This window comes from Mytilus trossulus, unplaced genomic scaffold (assembly GCF_036588685.1).
Source record: "Mytilus trossulus isolate FHL-02 unplaced genomic scaffold, PNRI_Mtr1.1.1.hap1 h1tg000244l__unscaffolded, whole genome shotgun sequence".
Lineage (NCBI taxonomy): Eukaryota > Metazoa > Mollusca > Bivalvia > Mytilida > Mytilidae > Mytilus > Mytilus trossulus.
The window spans coordinates 3,248,167-3,273,999 of record NW_026963317.1 but is presented as its reverse complement, the minus strand read 5'-3'; the positions used below and the strand labels follow the sequence as shown (position 1 = coordinate 3,273,999).

The window sequence follows — 25,833 nt, the reverse complement described above, 5'->3', positions numbered from 1 at the left end:
TGCTGATCCTTCATTTGACTTTCTCAAATCTAATTGCTATAGTTTTCATCAAAAACACACAAAAATAGAAGGTAAAAATGCGACAATAAGACAGCATCCAAAACTCAATAATGCCAAATAAGATTTCCTTCGAATGAAAAAAACTAAAGAAAATTTTGGTTCATGCACCTCTATGTTTTTCTTTCCTTAAAATTCAAAGATCTAAAAAGAGATATTCCACTGATGTGGCCTAATTGAACAGTTAATAGACTATCATTTCTATATAGACTTGTACAACATGGTCCCATAATAGTAAACAAACTATGAGCTATTAACCTAAAAATCTGTCAGACAAAATAATAGTAGTATACTAATGCTAAAGGCAAAACAAAAATAATAGATGGAAAGGTTATTCGTTTATTAATAACAAAGGCATAGTGTCATTTAACTTTTAAGTCCGTCTCTAATCTCATGATTTCTTAACATTAGAATACACATAGACTGGAGATTAAAACATTAATCCTCCTCTTAAACAAAGATCTTGACTCTTTCTGTCGTATTTCATTGTAGTAAGATTTCATAATACGTAGAAAAATTGTCAACAAACATATTACGATCAAATATTTACGATGCCTCGAGACTTCTACTATACTTAACCCACATCAATTAATCTGATCCATAGTTTGGATTAAGTCTTGTTCTTTGTCCCATTACAGCAGGTATCCCTAAAGTTACGACTCTGTCGATTATTTCTGCGACTTAGATGTAACGTACGTTACTTAATTAAATCTTCTCCTCACGTTTAATACTCTGTTGGAATCCCTGTCTTTAGGTCCTAAAAAATCCCAAAACATGACATAAGTACAATGGAAGTTTAAAGTCAATCAAAAATGAAATTCTTTATATAAGTACTCTACTACAATATAGATCTGTTTTTTTCCTTTCACTTTATTACTTTTCAGAAATAACTTTCAATCAAAATTGAAATAAAGTTAAATACAGTCTGTGACAAACAAAATACAAGTTACATAAAACATTTGAACAAGATTTACAATTAGTTTATCAAGAGTCTCTAGTCCCAGTTCCATCAACTGTTTTAGAAAAGGAATCTATGCTCTGTACCAGTTCAAATCTCCACCTAACCCCTGAAGAAAAGCTCCCAATAAAACACCAAAAAAAATCTGACAACTAGAAAGAAAATTTAATCAGAGTTTGGATTCTAATAGTGAAAGTTAAGTAAAACAAAGTATTTTATAAAGTAATGGTCATGGATCGTCCTGAAAATGCATGAAATACTTGCCACTGGATTCAGGATTATCTTTCTAGAGTAAAGCAGTATAGACAAGTTTTTATTTTAGTTAGTGCTCTATCATTTGTTTTTTTCTATCCTGTTTTGTTCGTTTTTATTCCTACACTTCCTTCCTTTGAGACTACTACATGTTATAGTAGTCTCAGATTTTGTCTGACATTTGTTCGGCTTCACAATCCTACTTTATGGACAGACTTGTATTTATTGTAAGCTACTATTAGTGGTTTTGACTGGTGGTAGGATAAATGTACCTAACAAACTATTATCGCAGTACATTAACAAAATTTCATTCAGCGAAAAAGTGTACACAAATCTCCCGTCATTATTAAATCTAGGGGGACTTGTAATTATAATAATTTACTTTTGTACCAAATACCACTGTATGGAATATAATGATAGAAATAACAACTCACTCATCATGTGAAAACCAAAACTGATATTTTGACATTTAAAATTGTAAATTGTTATGAATGAATGATGTCAAAATTTCAAATAATCAATTCTGAAAATGTCATTTCCATTCATAGGGTGACAATCCTCTCCCTTGTTGTGAAGACAAAATCAGATTAGTTTAATTAGTATGAAAAGAAGGTTCATTCAACCTATGCCAACATTTTGAAATTTAGGTATGAAATTGTATGAAAAATTGTTGGCATAGGTTGAACAATTTTTCACAGATTAAGTGTTATAAAAACATAAATTAATTAGGGGCTAATCAATCTACAACAAGTTTAAATCTAGCGTTAAAGTATACTCAATTATACCATTCCTTTTACAAGTACTATAGCTAGTGAAAATGTAAGTTATTGTGTGTGTGTGTTGAGGATCTCTATTTCATATAGGAATTAGTTTAAAATCAATATAATAAATTAATGGATAAAGAAAAAGATTTTATATGATTTTTTTAAAGGAACAATAATCTAGTCATATTAAAGGTTTATGAGTGTCATTCTCATGAATAAAATAAAACATAAATAATAAAAATATTAGATTTTATTAAAAATACGTTCTTTCAAATACAATGACATACAACATTATTGAAACTCGTGTATTTCATAAATACTGACTCATAGAAGATATCTATCATAAATGTTCACTATTAATTCCTACACATACAGAGCATAAGATAAATTTCACTTAGATGATTGTTTCAAAAGTCATAGTATAAGCAGAGACATATAATACAATTATTTTAGTATATGTCTCTGGTATAAGATATGATGGTAGCCTGCATCTGTTCAATCAACTGATGTCGTTTTGTTTTTCTCTAGTCTCTGGGGCAAGTTTCACAAAACTATCTCAGGAGTAAGACATGTCTTAGGGTGGTTTTACGGTATTATATTCTATGCCTTAGAGGGTTTCACAAAGTGGTCCTAAATTTGGAAATCTTTAAGTGGTTCACAAGGTAAGGACTACACAAGAGGATTCTTAGGATAGTCACAAATGTGTTTATATAAATTACACTCATCTTTTATATACCTTTTTCAAATTATCTTATTATTACATGTATCTAATTATCCATTCGGATGTTAGAGTTCCAAGTTAGAGGCACAAAATGTCTATAATTCTCACAACCCAATATAATGAATAAAAAAATTCGGAATACTTTTCAAAAATAAAGTAAATAAAGGGTGCACTGTCCCAATGGAAAGTCACTCCCTATAAATGAACTAAAAATCATTCTATTTGATATTTATCTTAAATTTCATATTGCAAAATTAAAGTGATTTAAGAAAGTTCCCGTTGAAGTAAAGTATATTTGTATATTTTGTTGCTTGTTGATCGCGAAGTATGTTTCATAATAAATACAACAAAATTATGAACACAAATTATAAAAAAAATTGAAAGGGTTCCGCGGAACCCAGTGTCTCGCCTACTTTTGCTGTAAATCGCGGGCTCAACAAAAATGAGGAAAAAAATCAATAAAATTTTCCTCTTAATACCATCTTATGATTGTAAGAAGCTTCTGTCTAGGTTTGGTAAAAATCTAGGATAGTTAATAAATCTAATGAATGTTTTGAAAACTTTAACTGCAAACTGTACATGTATGTAATGTTAACTTTAAAGAAAATCTAAGTCCATTTAAAAATAAAATACAGAAAAAATAGAGTTATCTTTTTACAAAATTTACTTCTTGATACTATTTTATGATCATAAATAAGCTTCTGTCCAAGTTTGGTACACACCCAGGATAGTTTAAGAAAGTTATTAAAATTTAAAAAACTTTAACCACAGAGTGAATGTAATGTTTCCCCGCAGAAAAACTAAGTCCATTTTAAAGTAAAATACGGAAAAAATGGATTTATATTTTTACAAAATTTACTTCTGGATACTATCTTATGATCATAAACAAGCTTCTGTCCAAGTTTGGTACAAACCCAGGGTAGTTTAAGAAAGTTATTAAAACTCTAAAAACTTTAACCACCAAGTGAATGTTATGTTTCCCCGCAGAAAAAACTAAGTCTATTTATAAGTAAAATACGGAAAAAATGGAATTTCTTTTTTACAAAATTTACTTCTGGATACTATCTTATGATCATAAACAAGCTTCTGTCCAAGTTTGGTAGAAATCCAGTATAGTTTAAGAAAGTTATTAAAATTTCAAAAACTTTAACCACAGAGTGAATATTTGTTGACGCCGCCGACGACACCGACGACGACGGAATGTAGGATCGCTTAGTCTCGCTTTTTCGACTAAAGTCGAAGGCTCGACAAAAAATATGCACAAATGTTATCTTTTTACTTATTTTTTTACTAGTATTGTTATATTTAAGTGTTTGATTTAACAAATAGGTTCTATTTTACAATTGTGTTATTTTAGATATTTTTGTATAATTCCATTTTTACTACAACATAATTTTAAAAATACTTCATTTTTGTTTCTGAATGTTAAAAGAGTTATATTAAATGCTTAAATATACTGACTGTATTTTACCTTTAATTAATTAATAATTGTTATAACAACACCTATTGTATTTTGTGTCTAGGCATAGGTTGAATATATTTTTATCAAATGTTGGCATAGGTTGAAGACACCGAAAAGAAAAGTTCATTAAGATAATGATCTTGTATCTTCCACCTGAGTGGTCATGTGATTAAATATATGTGTCAGGTGACAACTTTCTATTTCTCATGAATATCACATTCCTACACACGATTAGTCAACAAGAATCGTCATTACGGCACATAAATATGCATGATATCGCCTTATTCCATAAGGTCAAATATTTGTTAATTAACATCAGTTTTTCTTGCTAACAATGGGTCTCCATATTAAAAATTGGTGTAATTTTTTATTTTAACAATTAATTTTTGATAATGGTAGTTCAAACAGCCATCATTAATAATTTGGAAATGTTAATTGTGTAAGATCAGATGGTTTGTATGAAATTAACCCCCATAAAGAAATGCAATAACAACTCTTTCTTTTTATTAATATGACAGACGGTTTCTTAAAGACAGCTTGAGTTCCCAAGAGAAGTTCACAGAATCTGGGGCTCTGACTTCACAAAAAATCTTGCGTCAAAAAATGGATCAAATGGATCGTTTCTTTTATAACTTAATCCTGACACAAAAATTGAATCGACATTTGATCCATTGATCAATTACAAGATTCTGCACCTCCATCACAGCACTTAATCCCAATGTAAGGGGAAATAGGGAAATGAGGGGAGGGGGGGGGGGGGGGTTCATGGTCAATACCAAGGTGGGGTCTCAAGATAAAAAAAAAATGTTGATGGATTTGACTCAAATTGTAGAATATATGGCTTCTTAATTAAGTAATCCAAGGGCACACATTTCTTTTCATTGGTGGTCATATACTGGTTAATGATCAAACAACAAAAACTAAATGTTATAAATACACTAATATCAAAATAAAATTTATATAAAAAGATGATGTGGTATGATTGCCAATGAGACAACTCTCCACAATAGATATATACTTTATTATGATATTTTACTATCAAACAGCTGAGGTGCAATTGAGTGTAAATATATTTCAATGTACAGAATAATCATTTATCTCTTTAAACCTCATTTTATCTTGTTCCATTTCATTTCTTTAATACTGTTTGTACAAACTATATGGGGCAGAATATAGTCTAATGCTTTGTAATGTATTGGTAAGATGGTATGCAGAAAAGAACAAAATATTTCAGTATGGTTTAATATGCAGTTATTTATTAATATTATTGTCAATTGATTTTTTTGGTGTCAGTTCTAATTGATTGTATTAATAGGGTCCCATTGTTGGAATTTCAGACCAATCAAATGTTTAATTGACAATTTGTGTGCAGATTTATCACTTTATCTGATCTAACCACAATTTAAATTTTCATCAACTTCTTTAAAACCTATTCTAATAAGGTACTGAACGACCGAGCCAAGACTATATTTTTTCTAAAGCACTGTCTTACTTAATTAGTGATGAGAATTCACATAGAAACTTTTTATTTTAACACTTCAAAGCATGTCTAATTTAAATATAAATATTAAGTCCTATAATAAGCAGATTAAACTTATCTTTAAGCATACTGATGTACCAAATGATGTTAAATTTAAGTCCATTAACGAGATATGACTCACGAGAAATTAATGGTCATATTGAGAATTCAACTAATCTCAGGTTCCATCTCATAAAAAGATAAGTGGATGGCCAGTTTTATTGGTCAGTTTACAACTGGATGATTTTAATGGTCAGTTAAGTATTGTCCAGAATGCATACTAATTAAAAACTACTTTGGCCAAGGAAAAATGGGTGTACTGAAGCTTAAATCCTGATGTTTGTTAATAATCAGGGTCTCCTTGTACTCCTACGAGATGAATGGATAATTGGGAAAAACCCAGTAGTAGAAATGGGAGATATGCTTTAAATTTTAAACTCCTCGAATTACTTTTTTAACTTCCGGCTTCTTTTAAGGATTTTCAATTTTATATACAGGTATATAAATGGTCAATTGTGTGTTATTAGAAAGACACCTGCATTTGTTTTGTTTACATGCAAAATCCAAAGCGATTCTTGGAAATGTCCGATTCAAGGAAATAATCCCGAGTTCCCAAAAAAATAACAAATTTTCATGAGTAAATTTCCATATTGAGGGTTGGTTTTATTAAAAAAATCCAATGCATTGAACATGTAAAGAAAATATTTTGTTTAAGATTTTAATTTTCTTTTGTATTTTTGAAGGTTATAACAAAGGCTAATTTTCAGATTCGTATACTGAATGCTAGCTAGTCAGACAGATATTGTGTTGATTTCATTGCTAGAATTTCTTAAATAAAATATTGGAAATTTGAAATGAAATATCAACCACAAATCTTTTGTTGAATTTAACTGGTTATTTGCATTTTTAGGAAAATCAAGGATATTTATCAAACTATATTTTAAAATAGGTAATTTTCATAAAATACTAAATCTTAATTTTTTTCCAAGGTTCAAATATCCACAAAATATTTAAACAGGAGATAGATTGATACACATACAGTAACAGTACAAACTATGGGTGGTCAATCACCTAACTGACCAGTGGTCAATTTCTTATGATAAACTTCTGTATCAACATAACAGATCATCAGTAGCCAGCCTCCTGATGACAAGCCTCTGTATCAATTCCTACGCCCAGGTGGTCAGACCATGACAAAACACATTAGCCAATCTTCAAAGACCCATCAAAATTTTTATCTCTAGTTAATAGCTTCCCAATACACCTATAAGACAAAAATAATACTTTGGTTAATGTTCCCTAGTAGGCCATAAACTGTACTGACATATCAATGTTAACTGACCACAGTCCACTGACCCATCATGGTTTATGTCTATTTACACAGATACTGACCGCTATTATGTGTTGACCGGTATATATAGATTGTCAAAACATTGGTAGTATTCAGTCCAAGATGATAAGCGGTGTCTCCTGTCCTATCATAACAGTGACATGACTTTTATGGGCTATAAGTCACTCAAGCTATTTATGTTCCATGCTTGGTAAGAAAATACACAATGCATAGATAAAGCCATTTGAAAAGTTCTATGAGGCCAAAATAATAATTAAGTTTGTTAATGTTTGCCATACAATGAGTCTCTAATCTACAGATCTTGAAAGTGTTTCCTCTATTTTTTTTATAAACAGCCTCTCCCCCACCCCCATATTTTCATTTTTTTTAAAGGAGATAGTGAAATATATGTCAACTTGGCAGCACATTTAAATAACAATTTAGAAAAATTCCTATTGCTTACTTTTTTTTTTGGGGGGGGGGGGCCTTACATTCCTAGCATCCTAATAGCTTAGTGAAGTTAAACTGACAGACTTACAGATGTGCAGGCCAGAAACAATCAAAATAGGAATTAAATTCCCTAATTGTAATGCAAATATATAGGGAAAGGAGTAAAGTATTACTTAAAAAATATCAAAACTTTATCCTAAAATGTAATTGTTAGCTTCTTGCTTGGAGCATATCTCAATTAATGAAAACATCAAAATTTTATTAGTTCTATAACAAGGGACACATTATTATTCAAAATTAAGGGAGTAAAGGTGTGATGGTGTAATGGGAAGATATACATTAATTTGAAAAATGATTATTTTCGATCTGTTGTTACTCCAGGGGAGCTTGCATGCTAGCTTCATTTTTAATACACTAAATTGTGATGTAAAAGTTTTTGGTTCCAGAAAACATGGGGGTGCTTATTTTCAGTATTAAACTTTTCTAAAAAAAAATCCCCACTTTTTACTTTTGAATACCCCCATATCCCAACATCCCGAAAGCACGTCATCCTCCTTAGAAAAGAGTTCGGTTATTAAAGACTTGTCATGAAACAACTTTTCATCTCTATCCATATTGTCCGACAGTTAATGTGTATTATCTGTCATAACATGGGTTTTCACACAAAAGGTATAAATGTCGCATGTAAGAGTGATTGATTTCATGTTCTTCATTGATATACATAGTTGTGGTTTAGGGGGGAGGTTTTATGTACCTATTGAGGGAGGGACATTAAATTGATTCTATACAAAATAATATATTAGTTGTCATACTTATCGACTATTTCAAAACATTATCTGACGCAACTTTCATAAAGTGATTAAATCAAAACGATTTCGACTTTTTGAAAGAAAAAAATCATACCTTTTTTGGACCTCAAACTATTTATCTACATGTTATGTCTATATAAAGACAATATATACATGCTGTGAGTTTCGGTTTCGTCATTTCCACAAATTCTTGGCTACAATACAATATAAGGGTGTAGAAATATTTTCTCAACATTCTGTAATTTTTTATCAGTAGTCATCAGAAGCAGGCCATTGTTTCAAATCATGAAATAAGAAAGAAAAACTGATAAAAATCATAAGATTTCAGATCTGCCTAGTTATACAAGTATTTTAAGGTGCAGCTACATATTTTTACAAATGAAAGAATACAATTTTTTGTGGTTTATTCACTTTTATTATAAAACATATCCAATTTATTATTGTATGTACTTTTGAAATTATTTCATCTGCAACCGTTCAGGGTCAATTTTATGACAAAATTTTAACCGCAAAAAATAGTTTCACTACTGAGAATGTGAAAATGTGATATTGAACCGGATGTCATGGCATAAGATGCAAAAATAGAAGATAACAAATGTACTATTGCACTAATGTACTAATGTACTAATGTACAAATGTACAAATGTACTAAGAAATTGTTGACACAGAGATATGTCTTTCCTGTGTGAAACATTATGATTTAAAATTAAGATTGCAATACATGTACTTAAAGGTGGTACCCAACACTTTCACTCAAATTTATTTGGCTCGTTTAATTTTCATAAAATTTTGTATTTTACTTCGACCCTTAACGAAAATATAAAAATTTCAAAAATTTTGAACCAAACGTTTTGTCAGAAAAATTACACTGGTTTTATAGCAGTTTTAAAACACCAATTTTGATCATTGAGAAGCTTAATATTCCTTTTACAACACAACGTAATTAAAACGTTTAGCTGACTTTACAGAGTTATCTCCCTGTAGTGTTAGGTACCACCTTAAAATGAAAACTAAGTATTCAAAGTCAGTAGACCATGACCTGAAAGGGGCATGGTAAAATAATCAATATTGAAATGAGATGTGCCAGTTTTACTAAAACTCCATACTTTACAAAATTGTGAATATTGGCAAAAAATTGTGAAACAGCAGGCTTCTTATGTACTACCCGAGATGCTTAGTATTGGTGTGCCAGAACCAAAGATTATGATTGCAACAACTAGTATACACTGTCATTGCTTGCAATTGCACCAATGTAAGTAAACCTAACATCTTATTGTAGACCAAAAACAATGTTTTATTCAGGATTAACAATGCATAACAAATAGCAAATAACTATAATAGTCAGGCCCTTAGCCACGTATTTCCAAGGGGGGGCTATTTGGACTCATGAACTCGACTTTAACAGTCACAATTTGAACAGAACGTTGACTTTAACAGTGCTTATTTGGTTTCAAGGGGGCTTTGTCTGAACCCCTCTACCCCCCCCCCCCCTTGGCTATGGGTATAAAAGTGGTTGGGTTGCTGCCACACTGATGTAAATCTTGTTGTAGTAGAATCCCTCGTTAGTGCCTTCCCCATTCTTCAAGTGAGCCAACACATACAAATCTGACTAGTCAATACAAAATACTGTAAATTCAGAAATTATTGCGTGCATTTATTATTGGGATTTTGTCATTCAAGACTTAAATGCAATTCTAATTTTTACTATTTTGAGAAAAATCATGTTTAATTCATATGAAATATTTCAAAATGTGAGTTTAAATTATTGTGTTTACAACTCGGTCGCATTTTTTCGCAATAATAAAAACCTCGCATCAATTTCTGAATTTACAGTAGTATATCTCATTTTCATGTAAACACGATAGTGTCCTGAATATGTAATATTTACTACTGGGAGATAAGGAGTCATCAATCAATCAATTTGTAATAACAGAATTATTTTTTTTCTAATTTTTATCAAAAATTGTTTTCAGTTTTACGTCACATTCATTCAGATCACAATTCATAATAATTCTCATTTTAATGTTTATGTCAATTCAATTTATCAATAAAACCACAAAATTATCATTTTTTTTTATTTCTACAACTAATTTTTTTAAAACCACAAAACTGACACCCATCTGTCTTATAAAATTACCCTGAGACCATAGATTTAGTCAACAACAAATTCATACAAACAACATTCAATGGGAGATAACTCTATAACTTAAATCTGACTTAATCTTAGTAACCAAGATTTCATTAAATGGTGTTAAATACTTTATCACTCGAGGTAATAAGACTTTTATCACGACATGGACTTAATTATGATTGATTTAGTATTTTTTCATGCCTTCCCAAATCATAATACAGATATTAATAAAAACCCTGAACAAATACGGACCATCCTTGTTATCATAGCGAACAAAGCGGTTACGAGCTTTCGCCATAAAAGGACGAGATTTAATGACGACTACGACTAAAATTCATCTAACTGAAAATCAACAACATTTTTAGATCGCTATAATGAAGTAACCTTTCGTGGCAAGGATGACAAAACTGTCAATTTAGAATTCAATAAGTAACGACCTATCGACTACTGGACAGAAAGTAAATACCCCATGTCACCCTGTGTAACGCTGTATATGTTTTACAAATAAAATTTAAACAATGTGTTCTAGGGTGTAGAACAAATACAAACATATCAATCAGTCATTAAATATCCATTTAAGCTGACATTAATTTCGCTGTTTGTCGTCAGTTTATATTTTTTAAAATTTTATAATGTATTTAATCAATGAAATGAAAAACAGGTCTAAAATTACCAAAATTACTGTGAATTACTAAATTGTTGTTAATTTCTGGTTGTACACATTAATCGCCGTTTGCTTGTTAGTGTAATTCTACTTCTTGTGCTTCTGTGTACAGGTGTGTTATATTAGTGACTATAAAATGCAAAAAACAATCGACTAGTTTAAGTATATTTCCTTAGCTAGGGATAAATCGACTAAACCTTCAACTTAAATTAAATCTTGACAAACTTTGCACTGTGATCTAAAAACGTCTGAATTTGGATTATAGAATAGGGAACAATATCATAAAAGTGCAAAATATAAAAAATAATGAAAAATGGTTCCAAAAAATAAAGATATAAGAAATAATAGACCACCCATCCTGACAGTCATAAAAATGAGAAGATGTGGTATGATTGCTAATAAAACCACCATATCCAACAGCGACCAAACCACATAGATTTAAGGAACATTTTAGCACGCTTTAATTACTGAATTAATTAATAGTTTGAAAAGGTTAATAATATGTATGTCACTAATTGGTAAAAGTTGTACATGTGTAACGCGAATGTGATTAACAATTAATTAACGTTAACGAACGCATGCAGGTAATGACAATGCATGTTACATTAAATCTAACATTCACACCTAAACAAATGGTTTGTAAGTACATGTTCCCTGAAATAAGCAAATAAATCACGGAAAATGGTCTGTACTTAGTTAAGGGTTAATAAACTTGTTTAAAATATTTATCATCATGGTTAGTTGCATATTTATGCTTTAGGACAATAACATTTCTCTTGTTATTACGGTATATAGTTTTTCTAATTTTTTAAAAGTTTTCATTTCATATAAGTGGATCGTATTTGCTACTATGTGTAATTCATAGGATCAGTCACAAGTTATCATAATATAGATAGTCATCTACTAAATACCAAATTTGATAAATGTATAATGTATAAACACACATAGCCACGCAATGACAACATGAAACAATTATATAGATTTATACAATAGAAGTTTCTGCTACTACAACAACCAGACATTAGACAACCTTAATATGATGGAAAATGACCTTACGGAAAACGACCTTACGAATAGAAATTATCATTCCAAAATGTAAATTAATTAAACAAATGGTTAAATAATACACAGAACATTGTAACAAACTGCCACATTTTTTAAAGGCTAGATGAGTTTTATAGAAAAAGAATGTAAGTAAAAAAGACCACTGTCACAGCTCCTTTTTTTAATTCAGTAGACTACTTTAAGATAGAATTCAACTAAAGCTAACTTTCCAACTTCTTGTTTTAAAACTAGTCCACTTATTTACATGTTTTTCTTTTTCCTATTTTTCAATCTTCCTAAGAAATTAAGTTTTAGCTGAGGGATATTTATTTAGCAATTTTATTTAACTGTTAAAATTTGCAATGCAGCTTCATACTGGTAATTTGTTTCTTCTATAACATTACAAAAGAGTTCAAGGCAGCTCGATGTATTTTCATAGCAGTAGGTCCTGTTAATCATTGATAAAAACTAAATGTGTTTCATTACATATGTTCTTTTTTATGAATCAATATATATATATGCAGGAGTACGGTATAATGCTATCAGGAACCAGACAAGGATCCCTGGTATCATAAAGGTGGGATTAGGCACAAATTTCTCAATGAACAGGGGGAAAAACGGCAACAGGTTGCACCAAACCTCAAAAACTGGTTCCTTTCTTCAAAATCTGTTTGCTTCTTTGGTTGGGCTAAACATGTACTGTCATTTCCTTTCTAACGTCTGCTCTCAGAGATATGACCTTGAGCCAAATAAATCAACAGGAAAACTTTATTTTAAGTACTAATCAGCCACACACAAACACCTACGATTTTAATATGGTACATTAACGCTTCATTTTTATTGAATGTACTAAAATTGAAGCATAACTAGAGTTTTAACATTCTTACATGAATTTATGTGAATCATTATATGAAATTTAGCCAAAAAACTGTACTATAAACACAAATTTGTTAATTTCCAGATCCTGCCGGGGGAATCTGAGAGTTCTTGAAAGTGTTAGCATGTTTTTACCAGAGATATGCGATCCTTGCATTGATAAAATCATTTAAATTAATTAAAATCTCTTACTTCAAGCCCTATGTTTAAATATCATGAATCAGACATATTTTATGGAGAGGAAAACACTCATTCAACATACTATGAGAAATCAAGTTTAACTGTAAGTTTAGGAAGCAGTACTTCTCATATCAGTAAAACTGACACAACTCTTGAAAACATTGGGATAAACATTGTACCCTCGTCAAAACAAAAGATCACAGATACACCAAGATAAAACTTTGTGATTAGTTAGATGAAAACTTGCCAATGGTAGAATTCAAACAACTGAAATATACAACATTATAATATCCTTTTTTTAAACTTCAGACGTGGGTGGCAGTCAATCAAAGGTCAAGGTTCAAGGAGAGATTTTTTTATGTAAAATAATATCATATTTAACCATCAGATTGACACTTTAAAGGGTAGCATTGTATAACTTTAACCAATATTGTACTTATATAATGCTATATGCATTTACTGATCATGCTTTGTAAATTAGTAAAAATGTGTGTTATATTTTAAGTATAAAATACTTGTACTTTTGAAATTGCTATTTCAAATTTACATTTAAAAAGTTATTGTAAAAGAAGAAAAAATTTAAACCATACATTGATGCGGGCTTGTCAACGAGATTAAGACAGCTACCCAACATTTCTACCCACTATCGAACAGTCATGATTATATGATTCTAGGACACAATAATTACAAAGAAAAAGTTGGTGAGAACAAACAAAATTATATAAATACACATGTTTCATACCTCCTGACAAATAAAAAGTCGGTAGGTAGGTAGGTAGGTATGCAATTAAAAATAGTCCATTTATTAGTGAGAAAATATGAAAAATAATTGCTTGCTGCCGCCAGCTGCACAAGCACTTGTCTCAGAAAAAAAGTTCCTGTAAAGGTATATAGGAATTTTTTTTCTGAGACAAGTGCCTGTGGCCAGCTGGTAGACACAACACACATATGACCTAGCTTATGACGAAACTTATTAACTGTCAAATTTTCATATTGCAATTAAATATTGTTAAATACTACAATTTTCTAATTATTTTCTCATCAAGAACAGGAAAGAAATCTGACAATTATTTACTAATGATTTCAAACAATGTCAAGAATTGTAATAAGGTCACCGTGACCTACATCAATCAGGAAAGCCAACTGTTAAATGATGTTTCCTTGTTCTTCCACAAGATTAAGCATGCTGAGTGTCAAGACACTTTTTGAATAAACAAAAGTTCAACAACCTTTACTGTAGAACAACAAAAATTAACTAATCACATGTTAATGTTGATGAATTACGACATCAAATTTAACCAAATTGTTCATTTTTTACATTCGGTATTTGACAAAATGACGCAAGGCATTAAATGATGAATGACCCTCATTACGGCCTCGGGATTATTATGGTCTAATTATAGATTTTCTGTCCATTATCAGCCCTGCATCAATAATTTGTGAATTATCAGAAATATGATGATTTGTTCAATCAAGTACTTGTAATTAATTTAATAATTCCTGCCCATTAATTATATAGATATTAATAAATGATATTTGTTTGAATTAAAGGAGATTTATTATTAGGGGTGTATGTCAATGTCAAATAAGACAGCAACCCAATGACAAACACAACTAAAAGACATCTCAAAGGTCAACATACTATAGATAGATGTAACGTACCAGTTGTGCATTTACGTAAAAAAAAAACTATTAAAGATCAAACCAAAATATCCAAATAATAATTAACAAGAATGTGTCCATAGTACACGGATGCCCCACTCGCACTATCATTTTCTGTGTTCAGTGGACCGTGAAAATTGGGGTCAGAACTTTAATTTGGAATTAAAATAAGAAAAATCATGTCATAGGGAACATGTGTACTAAGTTTCAAGTTGATGTAACTTTAACTTCATCAAAAACTACCTTGACCAAAAACTTTAACCTGAACTTCGCACTATCATTTTCTATGTTCAGTGGACCATGTAATTGGGGTCAAAACTATAATTTGGCATTACAATTAGAAAGGTCATATCATGGGGAACATGTGTACTAAGTTTCAAATTGATTGGACTTCAACTTCATCAAAAACTACCTCGACCAAAAACTTTAACCTGAAGCAGGACGAACGGACGCACAGACAGACGAACGAATGAACGAACGGAGGCACAGACCAGAAAACATAATGCCCCTCTACTATTGTAGGTGGGGCATAAAAACAAACAAAAACAATATACTAGTATATAAAGATCTGAAATATTCTGTATCTTTTCAATAATCTTTCAAACTTTTAAACTGTAACTAAAGAAGGAAGTTTAGAGAATATATAAAAGATCCTGACTGATGTTTTCTGTTTGATTAGAGAGTACTTGAATTGGACTTTTATGTAAAGTTTAAGTTTATAAGTGTTTTAACTTATCATGTTTTTAGTTTTGCCTATAAAGGGAAATACATAATTGAAAATTGCAAATAACTTTAATAGAAATAGGAGATTTGACCCATCTAAAATTCCTAAAATATGTTTCCCTGTAGTACAATGTAAGTTGGGAACAGACTTTTTATTTGTTCAATAAGTTTTGACATTTTGCCAGTGATGAAGGACTTGTGATTTTCAATACTTTCTCCACAATAAAGTACATTGCAACCTATTCTCTCTACCGTATAACTTGCTATCATTCCCTAACCAATAAACATAATAAAAGAAAAAAAAACATTCATCTTTTTGAAAGAGATTTCATTTGATGTTTTTTTCGTTAACTTCCATTTCAAAGGTGATATATTTCTTTCAAACATCTTTTAACATCTACATGATAAATTCTGCAGTTCTTTCACAAAAAATTCTCCAACTAATACAGTGGATTCTTTATACTAGGACAATCAACGTTATCTAGTGAAGTAACCCAGCATTTGTATCAAGCACCGCAAATACATCTAAACATAACTCTCAAACTATTCATAGGCCTATCATACAGGATTACGAACAAAGCGCTGTATTGTGAAAGAAGAAATCTCGATAAAACACTTGAGGTTAACTTATCATTCGTATTCACATCAAGGTAATTGAAAATGCGTGCCAAATTGACGAAATCTATTTTGATAAAAGGATGATTTCAAGTAAATCTTTATCTTCGATAAAATCAATTTAAAAATCAGGCCTATACACCTAGATCACATACCGGTATACCTTGACAATAGCTCGATTATAGAGAATGCTCATAATTATCTGTACCTAAAAATCTTGAACCACAAAGTCGAGAAAAGATCCATCTACTTTCATAATTCATAATTTACAAGTTTGTATCGTGAGATGTTAATAATTTTTTATATTAAAAATCCTTGTACTTATAGTACACTGGTCCAAATTATATCAAGACTATACTGATAAATTGGTTTTCAATTTAATATAAAGTGTCCTAATTTATGCATAATATTTATAAACAAATGTCAATTTATAATAACAGGTTCTAAAATCGTAGATTAAAGTCAGCAGGGGAGAGAAACGCTGACTCGGGGATAGTCAAGAACAAGTACCGTGGACGTCAAAAGTACAAATTAAAATCTAAACACATTGTTATTTGATACTATAATAAAAAAAAACTCTTCAATCTTCATGTTTGTGGGCCTTAGATCTTTATGTTAAAGAATATATCACCTTTTAGACTTAACCAAATCAAATGTTAAAAGACACTACACTAAAACCATTCTATCATCTTTTTATACAGATGAATTCAAATACAATGTATATAACACAAAATACATGTACATAAATTTCAATATTTTTTTAAATGCACTCTAAATCTTCAATGCATTAATTTTGTATTTGCTTTGGATCTTTTTTGAAATAAACATCTCGAGGTGAAATTATATGGTCTTCAATTCATACCTAAGATTACTATAGAAATATGGAAATATATTGTGGAGAAAGTATTGAAGTTCGTATTGAAGTACTTTGGTTGATGACAAACAATCAGAATTTTGAAAAAGAAATTGAATCCAATAAAAGTTCCCTCTAAATTACATGTTTGATTGTATCTGCTTTCATTTTGAAAAGATTATTTTGCCTTCTCTTACTTTAGAGGTCCCATTACTTGATGGCAAGGCTTTATTTATGGTGTAGGGTTAGTCTAGGGTATGGTGTAGGGTTAGTCTATGGTATGGTGTAGGGATAGTCTATGGTATGGTGTAGGGATAGTCTATGGTATGGTGTAGGGATAGTCTATGGTATGGTGTAGGGATAGTCTATGGTATGGTGTAGGGATAGTCTATGGTATGGTGTAGGGATAGTCTATGGTATGGTGTAGGGATAGTCTATGGTATGGTGTAGGGATAGTCTATGGTATGGTGTAGGGATAGTCTATGGTATGGTGTAGGGATAGTCTATGGTATGGTGTAGGGATAGTCTATGGTATGGTGTAGGGTTAGTCTAGGGTATGGTGAAGGGTTAGTCTATGGTATGGTGTAGGGTTAGTCTAGGGTATGGTGTAGGGATAGTCTATGGTATGGTGTAGGGATAGTCTATGGTATGGTGTAGGGTTAGTCTAGGGTATGGTGAAGGGTTAGTCTATGGTATGGTGTAGGGTCAGTCTAGGGTATGGTGTAGGGATAGTCTATGGTATGGTGTAGGGATAGTCTATGGTATAGTGTAGGGTTAGTCGAGGGTATGGTGAAGGGTTAGTCTATGGTATGGTGTAGGGTTAGTCTAGGGTATGGTGTAGGGTTAGGGTTACTATTCAGGTTATTAGGTATGTGTAATGGTTAAGAATAATTGAAATTTAGCTATACATTAGGTTGAGACTGCTTTTAAAAGTTAAAGAAGACAGAGAGTTTGGTTTTGAATGTCATTATATGGCATTTGTGGGTTTGTTGGGCGTAAAAGATATGTCATTATCTTTAGCAAAGGAATTAACATCTTACTTTGGATAATTTCCATATTGCGGCTAAGAAAAATATGATAAATGATAAAATTAACATATTTGTGTAGGTAGAGTGGTATAAGTTACATATACAGAGATACTTGTGAAATTTAAAGCTACCACAATTATGTGGTCAGTCTCAGGATGCATAGATCTAGTAAGCCTATAAAACATGTTAATGACATAAAAAAAAGTATGGTAAACCAGGTTTTTTTCTGATTTAATGGAAATTATATCCATCTAGGGAATTCAATTAAAATGATTTTTTTTTATCTACATAGGAAAATAGCATCTTTCATGAACTTAGCAACATACTTCAGAAAAAAAATTATTATTTCTTTACCTACCCAAGTTTGAACTTAATTTTGATTTATAGTACCAAGTGTCTAAGACTACAGTAAAAATATTGGCCTATGGGAGATAACTCAATTATATATTTTTTAAAATTATTAGTCAATTTTTTCTCTATTTCCTATATGTTTGCAGTCTATTCAGCAAGATGTCTATTCTAATATTTTTAAAAGACACTCATCCCCTGTCACAGTAACCACCAATGAAATATTTCGATTCCCGAGTCGAACAATTAATAAAATGTCATTTCAACACAATTTAATTAAGACATCTTTAGTAGCCACTTTATACTAGAAGACTTTAAAAATTCTTTTCCTTGGCTCCTTTTACCTTATATATTTTTTCTAATATATACAGATATATAGATATCCCAGAACCAATCTCTTTGGAATACAAAGAGTGCATGCTCTGAAATATTCACCTGCTATCCTGACCATTGATTTTATGTTGCAAGTCTTAAAGATAATGGTTTTTGGTACATTAATACATGTAAAAGCATCACAGATACTCAGCTCAGATAAATGCTGTCAGACAATCATTTAAACCATACAAGCTTTTCATACAAAAAATATATCTATCCTTTTGCTTATGATAATTGAAAAACAGACCAGACCCCCAAAAAACTAAACATTGAACTATGAACCATGAAATGAGGCCAATAACAGATGATACCGACAACATATTCCCTAATGTCATTTTTCAAAGTTTTTCAAGCAAATGGGTAGAAAGGCCTTTACAAGCTGCAAATTATTATCTTTTACTTGTGAAATTGCACTTTAAGGTGATATCCACCATTTTGTTAGTGTCGAGAGAACCACCAATATTCTGCAGAAAAACTGACAATCCTAGTTAATTAAGATTGGAGTTCAGTGAACCTGCCCTGTGCTGGATTCAAACTCACAGGAGTTCAGTGAACCTGCCCTGTGCTGGATTCAAACTCACAGGAGTTCAGTAGCCTGCCCTGTGCTGGATTCAAACTCACAGGAGTTCAGTGAACCTGCCCTGTGCTGGATTCAAACTTACAGGAGTTCAGTGAACCTGCCCTGTGCTGGATTCAAACTCACAGGAGTTCAGTGAACCTGCCCTGTGCTGGATTCAAACTCACAGGAGTTCAGTGAACCTGCCCTGTGCTGGATTCAAACTCACAGGAGTTCAGTGAACCTGCCCTGTGCTGGATTCAAACTCACAGGAGTTCAGTGAACCTGCCCTGTGCTGGATTCAAACTTACAGGAGTTCAGTGAACCTGCCCTGTGCTGGATTCAAACTCACAGGAGTTCAGTGAACCTGCCCTGTGCTGGATTCAAACTCACAGGAGTTCAGTGAACCTGCCCTGTGCTGGATTCAAACTCACAAACTCAGTGTTGACTGTCTAGTGATACAGTAGTTTACCTACTTAATCCAAACAGCAACTGAGGCCCTGCAGTTTTAAAAGATAATGTTTAAAGATAAAATGGCCGATCAGGATCAAGACAAGAAGGTAATGATATAATATGAATATGAACCCTCCTCAATTCTAGACCAACACTCTGAGCAAATTTTGTAACATGCTAGTTCACAAGATAACAATCAGCAGGGAGACATGCTACTCTACTTATCGGTAGACAGTTTATGATATCTAAGCTAAGCTGAGAAGCAGCAAAAAAAATTTCATGTTTTTTGTTTGACTTGTCCAGAATCAAATTGATGACCTCTAGCACTTGTGGCAAGCACACATATATACAGTAAATTAAGTAGAGGTTATCATAGATATATTAAATTTCAATGAGTAGATACTATGTCAAAAAGGTGCTTATTTTGCATACAACTTTTAAGTCTGTATCAGTGAACAGTCAAAAAATTATAAATGTACTTATCCTTGTATCTAGTGACTTTTCCTAGACCAATCATTCAAATTATTTTCTAATTATTCATATCTTTCCACAGCGCGTATACTTTTAAAAGATTTAACCTTGTATTTACAAAAAAATATTAAACAAAATTTGAATGATAGTTTGTATCAAAACTGTTTCAACTTTAAATCGTACAAATTGAACTTCATGTTAGTTCATCTCTTGTCCGCTTATTCAAGGGGATAATTCATTTAGGTGGGTACAAATTGAAACAATATTTCTTAACTTGAAGTATTACAAAGGGGAGAAACAACTAAACAAAAGATTATTGCAACCCCTACACAAAAACGTCATAATCAACGAAAACCCAATTCAAAATGGGTGTAAAAAGTCGAAAAAAGTCTTTCCTATAAATTTGTTTTTAAAATATAATCCTCTATCAAACAAAGACAAAAATGACACTATATAAAATATTTATTCAGTTTAAGAAGATTTCAGCTTGAAAATCTTGAAGAATCAGTAGATTTGACATATATAATCTGTTTATTTACTGATCGTGAATATCAACTCCTCGTAAAATTGATAAAAAAAAAGCTAGTGTAGCTTGCTGGGGTGCTTGGTAGATATCGTTTAATCTTTAGGTACCCACAATGCAAACAAACATATCGTATGACTCAGTCTATTGTTTCCGTCAAATAATTGATACCAATGTTTACACTGATTAATAATTTTTACCGTTATCTTCTCCGCTCCAGGAGCTGTCATAATTTTTCTTCTTTAAGTAACAACGTTTTTGGGCAGGTAAAGTAGTAGATTATATACAGACAATGAAATGTCAACAGCCGTCCAGTCGTTTGATTGGTCGATGATTCACACTTGTACTGTAAATTTCTGTACAGTATAGTATAGTAGGTATTTTCATAGTCTGCTAACTTGGTTTCATCTTTACGTTGGAATTTCAAACGTCCTTATGCCGATACACAGATAAGGGGAAACAATCCCATGTTTATTAATGCCTATAAAATAAATCTAATTAACAAATTACATACAGGAGAGATTGTTGGCAAGACCTAGTCAATTTCTAAATCTTTTCACGTCTGCAGAAACGTTAGGGTCATCAAAGGTCATCTAACATGTGTTTTACATGCACATTAATCAAATTTTTAAGTATATAATTGTACACAGAGAAACATTTAAACAATTTAATATTACAGAATTTCATTAATAAATCTTCTTCATTGTTTCTTTGATGTTGGTACAGTTTTAAGCCGACTGCTATTTCTGGTAAACGGTGATCAGTTTTGGATTAAACAATAGAAGATTAATGTCAAATTTTAATGATTTTTACAACATTGATGCACATGTGCAGTGGAATGTTACAGTCCAACCCAGAAATCGGTGATTTATATGAAAAAAAAAAAATTTTTAAGAAGAAGAAACCTGTTGAATCTATAATCTCGGAGTAACACAAAAAACCTGTTAAAAGTCGAATCTCTTTTTTTAGTAGGTTAACTTGATACAGGGCAACAAAAAAGATATCTGAATGGACTGAAATAATGGAGTCAACATACATTGTTTTTATAGCAAAATTACAAACATTATATGATTGCATGTACTAAACAGCAATCTGTTAATAAAATGGCAGATTCTTTATTAAATATATAAAGATTAATGAGACAGTAACCCATCATCATCAGCAATCTCCAAGACCAAAGATAATACTGACCGATCAAAAAACAAGTACCAGTTTTCGATTATTGAAAGCTAAATTCAACCCTAATACTAAATAGGGTTTTTGTTCATCCCCCCTTCCCTCTTGAAAACTACTTCTTTCTATTTTTTTAGTTAATATTACAGTGTTCTACTAAAAAACAGTTATGTATATAAAGATATCCTATTCTCCATCAATGAATGGCAACCTCCACAAAATTGACACATGACTTTAAGTATATATCTTTTTAAAAACAACTAAAATAGAATGCACAACAAGGTATTTCAAAAAGTCACCAACCTTTTTTTATCAACCATTAGCTTAATTTCTTTTAGAATTTTTAAAATGCCATTAAAATAAAACAGAAGAAAAATGGGGCACCTTTCTGTAACAATGGCTTTAAATAAGGACATATGGAAATCAGTTTCACACCAACAAAATAGTATATAAGAAATACCCTTTAGAAAAGGAAGTCACCTTTAACTTACTAAAACGAGGACAATCAGTTTCAGGTATTGAAATTGATTCCGTAATAATACACTTGTATAATTCAAGTTGATATCATGAATTAATTATATCTATACCCTATAATAAACACCTTATAATTCATTGAAAATAAAAGCTATGTAATAGGTTTTATAGTTCTTTGGCATCATTTTAATGTCACCTTATATCTTATTTTAATCGTTTCAATCTTTTGACAAGATATATATACAATTTTCCTGCATATAAAACCTATCACACTGATAAAAGAAATAAACAATTTATTTTCAACGGAGTAACATTAAATTTTAAACAATGGCCTCTTTCTTCCCTCTCTGCACCAATTTTTAAACATAATTTTTTTTCTCCAATTTTAAAAATAAATTGCATTTTTTTATTTATTTATCAGTATGAAATCTGTACTGTAAGCTTAAAGAAAAACTTGGCAAAGATCTGGCCAATAAATTTTTTCATTGGATCTAGATGTACTTAAAAGTATCCGAGTACTTAACCGCAAAACCAGAGGCTCACCTCCATAAATTTACAGTAATATTTTTTTCAATGTATGAGCTGAAACTCATTTATAAAGAAATTTTTCATTGGATCTAAATGTACTTTAGTTTAAACATATTTATTTATAGTGGATTGGGAAATAAGTTATTGCAACTTATATTAATCCCTCTCCACTTTCCGGGTGCCAATACTGCATTGTAGCAGCATAAGCCTACTCTTTTTTGAAATCTACAAGAGTGTCTTTTACATTCAAGAGATATGGCTCTATCTTAACACGGGTCAGCCAATTATCATTTCCTTCCAAAGGACTATCATTATTCTCTCAAATGTTGTTGAGGAGGAGTCGCAAATTCAGTCCCTGAAATGCTCTCCCAGTAGTGGGGATCGAACCAGGAACCTTTGTGTTAAAAGTCTGAACGAGCTAACCACTATAATGTACATAAGAGTATCAGAGTACTTAACCACAAAACCAGAGGCTCACCTTAAATATTTAGTAATATTTTTTCAAAGCATGCGCTGAAGCTCATTTATCAAAAAAGACAATCAATGCCATGACATAAAAACATGAGACTTACCTGATCTTAATTCAAATTAAAACCTAAGAGCTTATAGTACTAATAGAAGAGGGTATGGACGAGTTTGCAGAATAGATATCAATAGGCCACAAAAAATATCAAGAATAGTAAACAATGGGCCTGTAAAAAGCAAAAAGAAAAGAGAATTATGGGGTGTTAAAAAACAGCATATTGGGATGGGAAAAAAAGGATAAAGGAAAATGGCCTATTTTTTTTCTTCTAAAAGACCGAATTGAAGACCCTCTCTAATTCAGACTGTCATTGAGTTTGACAGTAAAGGTGCCCACAACTATTCCCAACCTTATCATATTATAATATGTTGATCTCTAGTTCACAACATTATCATTTGTCATTATAATAAAATCTTCGTAAAACATTGAACTCTGTATTTATATAGTGGATGTAATTTTACAAGTGTAATATATCATGGTATGAACACTTGTCTATCAAAGAATAGACCACATTCGAGTTCATGCCATTTCTGTAGAAAACTTTGGTTTGAGTGAACATCATTTTTGCATTTAGGGGCATCATCATTTCCTTTCCATATTGAGAGAGGGGTTGAAAAAATGTGATGCGAAATTGTATAAATAGGTTGACTAATTAAATTCTTATAATTAATTATCAGCACTGCTTTCATTAGGGAATTGTGATTAAGTACCTACAGAACAATAATTACGATCACCTAGAAACTTAATGAACTTTAATAGTGCAGGGATATGAAGAGACCCCTCTTTCTGGTTAATGACATCATTTAGGCGCACATAATTGACTAACTTTTCAGGTGTTGGATGTTTCTGGTTAATGACATCATTAAGGCGCACATAGTTGACTTACATTTCAGGTGTTAGACGTAACTCAAAATCTGTCTATTGTCTTTCAATAAATAGGTTGTCCTCTGTATTGTTTTTGTATTTGTTTGATTATGTTGTGTTCTTAGGTTGCTGTCTCGTTGATGTTTATCTCATATCTATTATTTGTGTCAAAGACTTCATTTAATATTTTCTGGTTATCAACTTTACACCTAAATACACTGAGCTAAGGAGAAGAGGCAATAAGAACCAGGAACATTTTAAAAGTCAAAAGTTTACCTGTCAATTGTTGGTAAATTTGGAAACTTTAGTAAAATAATTGTTCTAAAATTCTTGTTGGATTATTTGTTATTAACTTTTATTATTTCAGGGTATAATTTAAGAACCTTTGTGAGTATGCTGACTTCCCCCATGCCCCACATTGTCACTGTACAAAAATGTCTCACCAGATTCCTTTCTTCAAAGACTTATTATAAAACTCCTAAAAATAGTCACCTGATAAATATTTCTTTTGATATATACATCAACATATATCATGTCCTTCAAGTTTTATGAATTTCTGTTGTGTGGATTCAAAGAAGTTGCAATGACAAACTGTTGCAGTAGTAAATTTAGGTCAAACTCTAATTTCAAAGGGAATAACTCTATGACAAAAAAGGAGAATAATAATTTCCTGTCGATATGTACATCTACATATAAAGTATGTGTTAATTATCTACAAAGTTTCATGAAATACTAAGTGTGGTTTCAGAGGAGTTGTGATTACAAAAACAGGCCTTAACACTGTCCCGGGGGCGAAAACATCATAACCTATGGAACTTTGTTTTGTGGTGTATAAATATTATCCCGATACAAATAAAAGTTGCAACGGAACTGATAATGATCCTATAAATTAAGCATAATTTTTTATCTGAATTAACATGTAATTTCTAATGGCGATAAATGTAATTTTCAGTACATATCTCAAAGTTCATAGCGGTCAATTAATTGATGGAGGAAACAGGAATTACCTTAGGAAATACAAAACCTTCAGCAACATTTTTTTTCCCAAGTTAACCTTTCAAAGTAGGTATATGAATAAACTATGCTTTGAAACATTATATCTTTGTGTAATTAATGACATTATTGTAATCAGGTTTCACCTTACACAATTAGTTCAAGTACTCATATACAGTGAAACCTGTAAAAGCAAAACTTTGCATAACATTGTATATAGTGGATATTTGTTGATATTCTAACCAGTGTTCAAAGAAAGACAACTCTGGAATAGTTACAGCTGCAATGTGAAATTTCAAAGTCCTTCATTTTCATTTAAAAGAATTTAAAGCTTCTTTTGGTAATTGACCAAAGTACATTTTAATGAATCATGGTAGCACTTCATACTGAACATGTGTGCAAAATTACCACTTATAAAATTCACAACAGCAAGAAAATGGAGCATTCAATTCTT

The 25,833-nt window shown here is 31.2% G+C and overlaps 1 long non-coding RNA gene across 1 annotated transcript; it reads right to left on the bottom strand.

Annotated features, from left to right (window-relative positions):
• Positions 1-380: 380 nt before the first annotated feature.
• On the bottom strand, positions 381-21,259 carry LOC134701427 (uncharacterized). The gene is made up of 2 exons (XR_010104117.1): positions 21,025-21,259; positions 381-814 (listed from the first exon to the last, which is right to left on the bottom strand). It is a non-coding gene; the product is annotated as an uncharacterized LOC134701427 (long non-coding RNA).
• Positions 21,260-25,833: the final 4,574 nt, after the last annotated feature.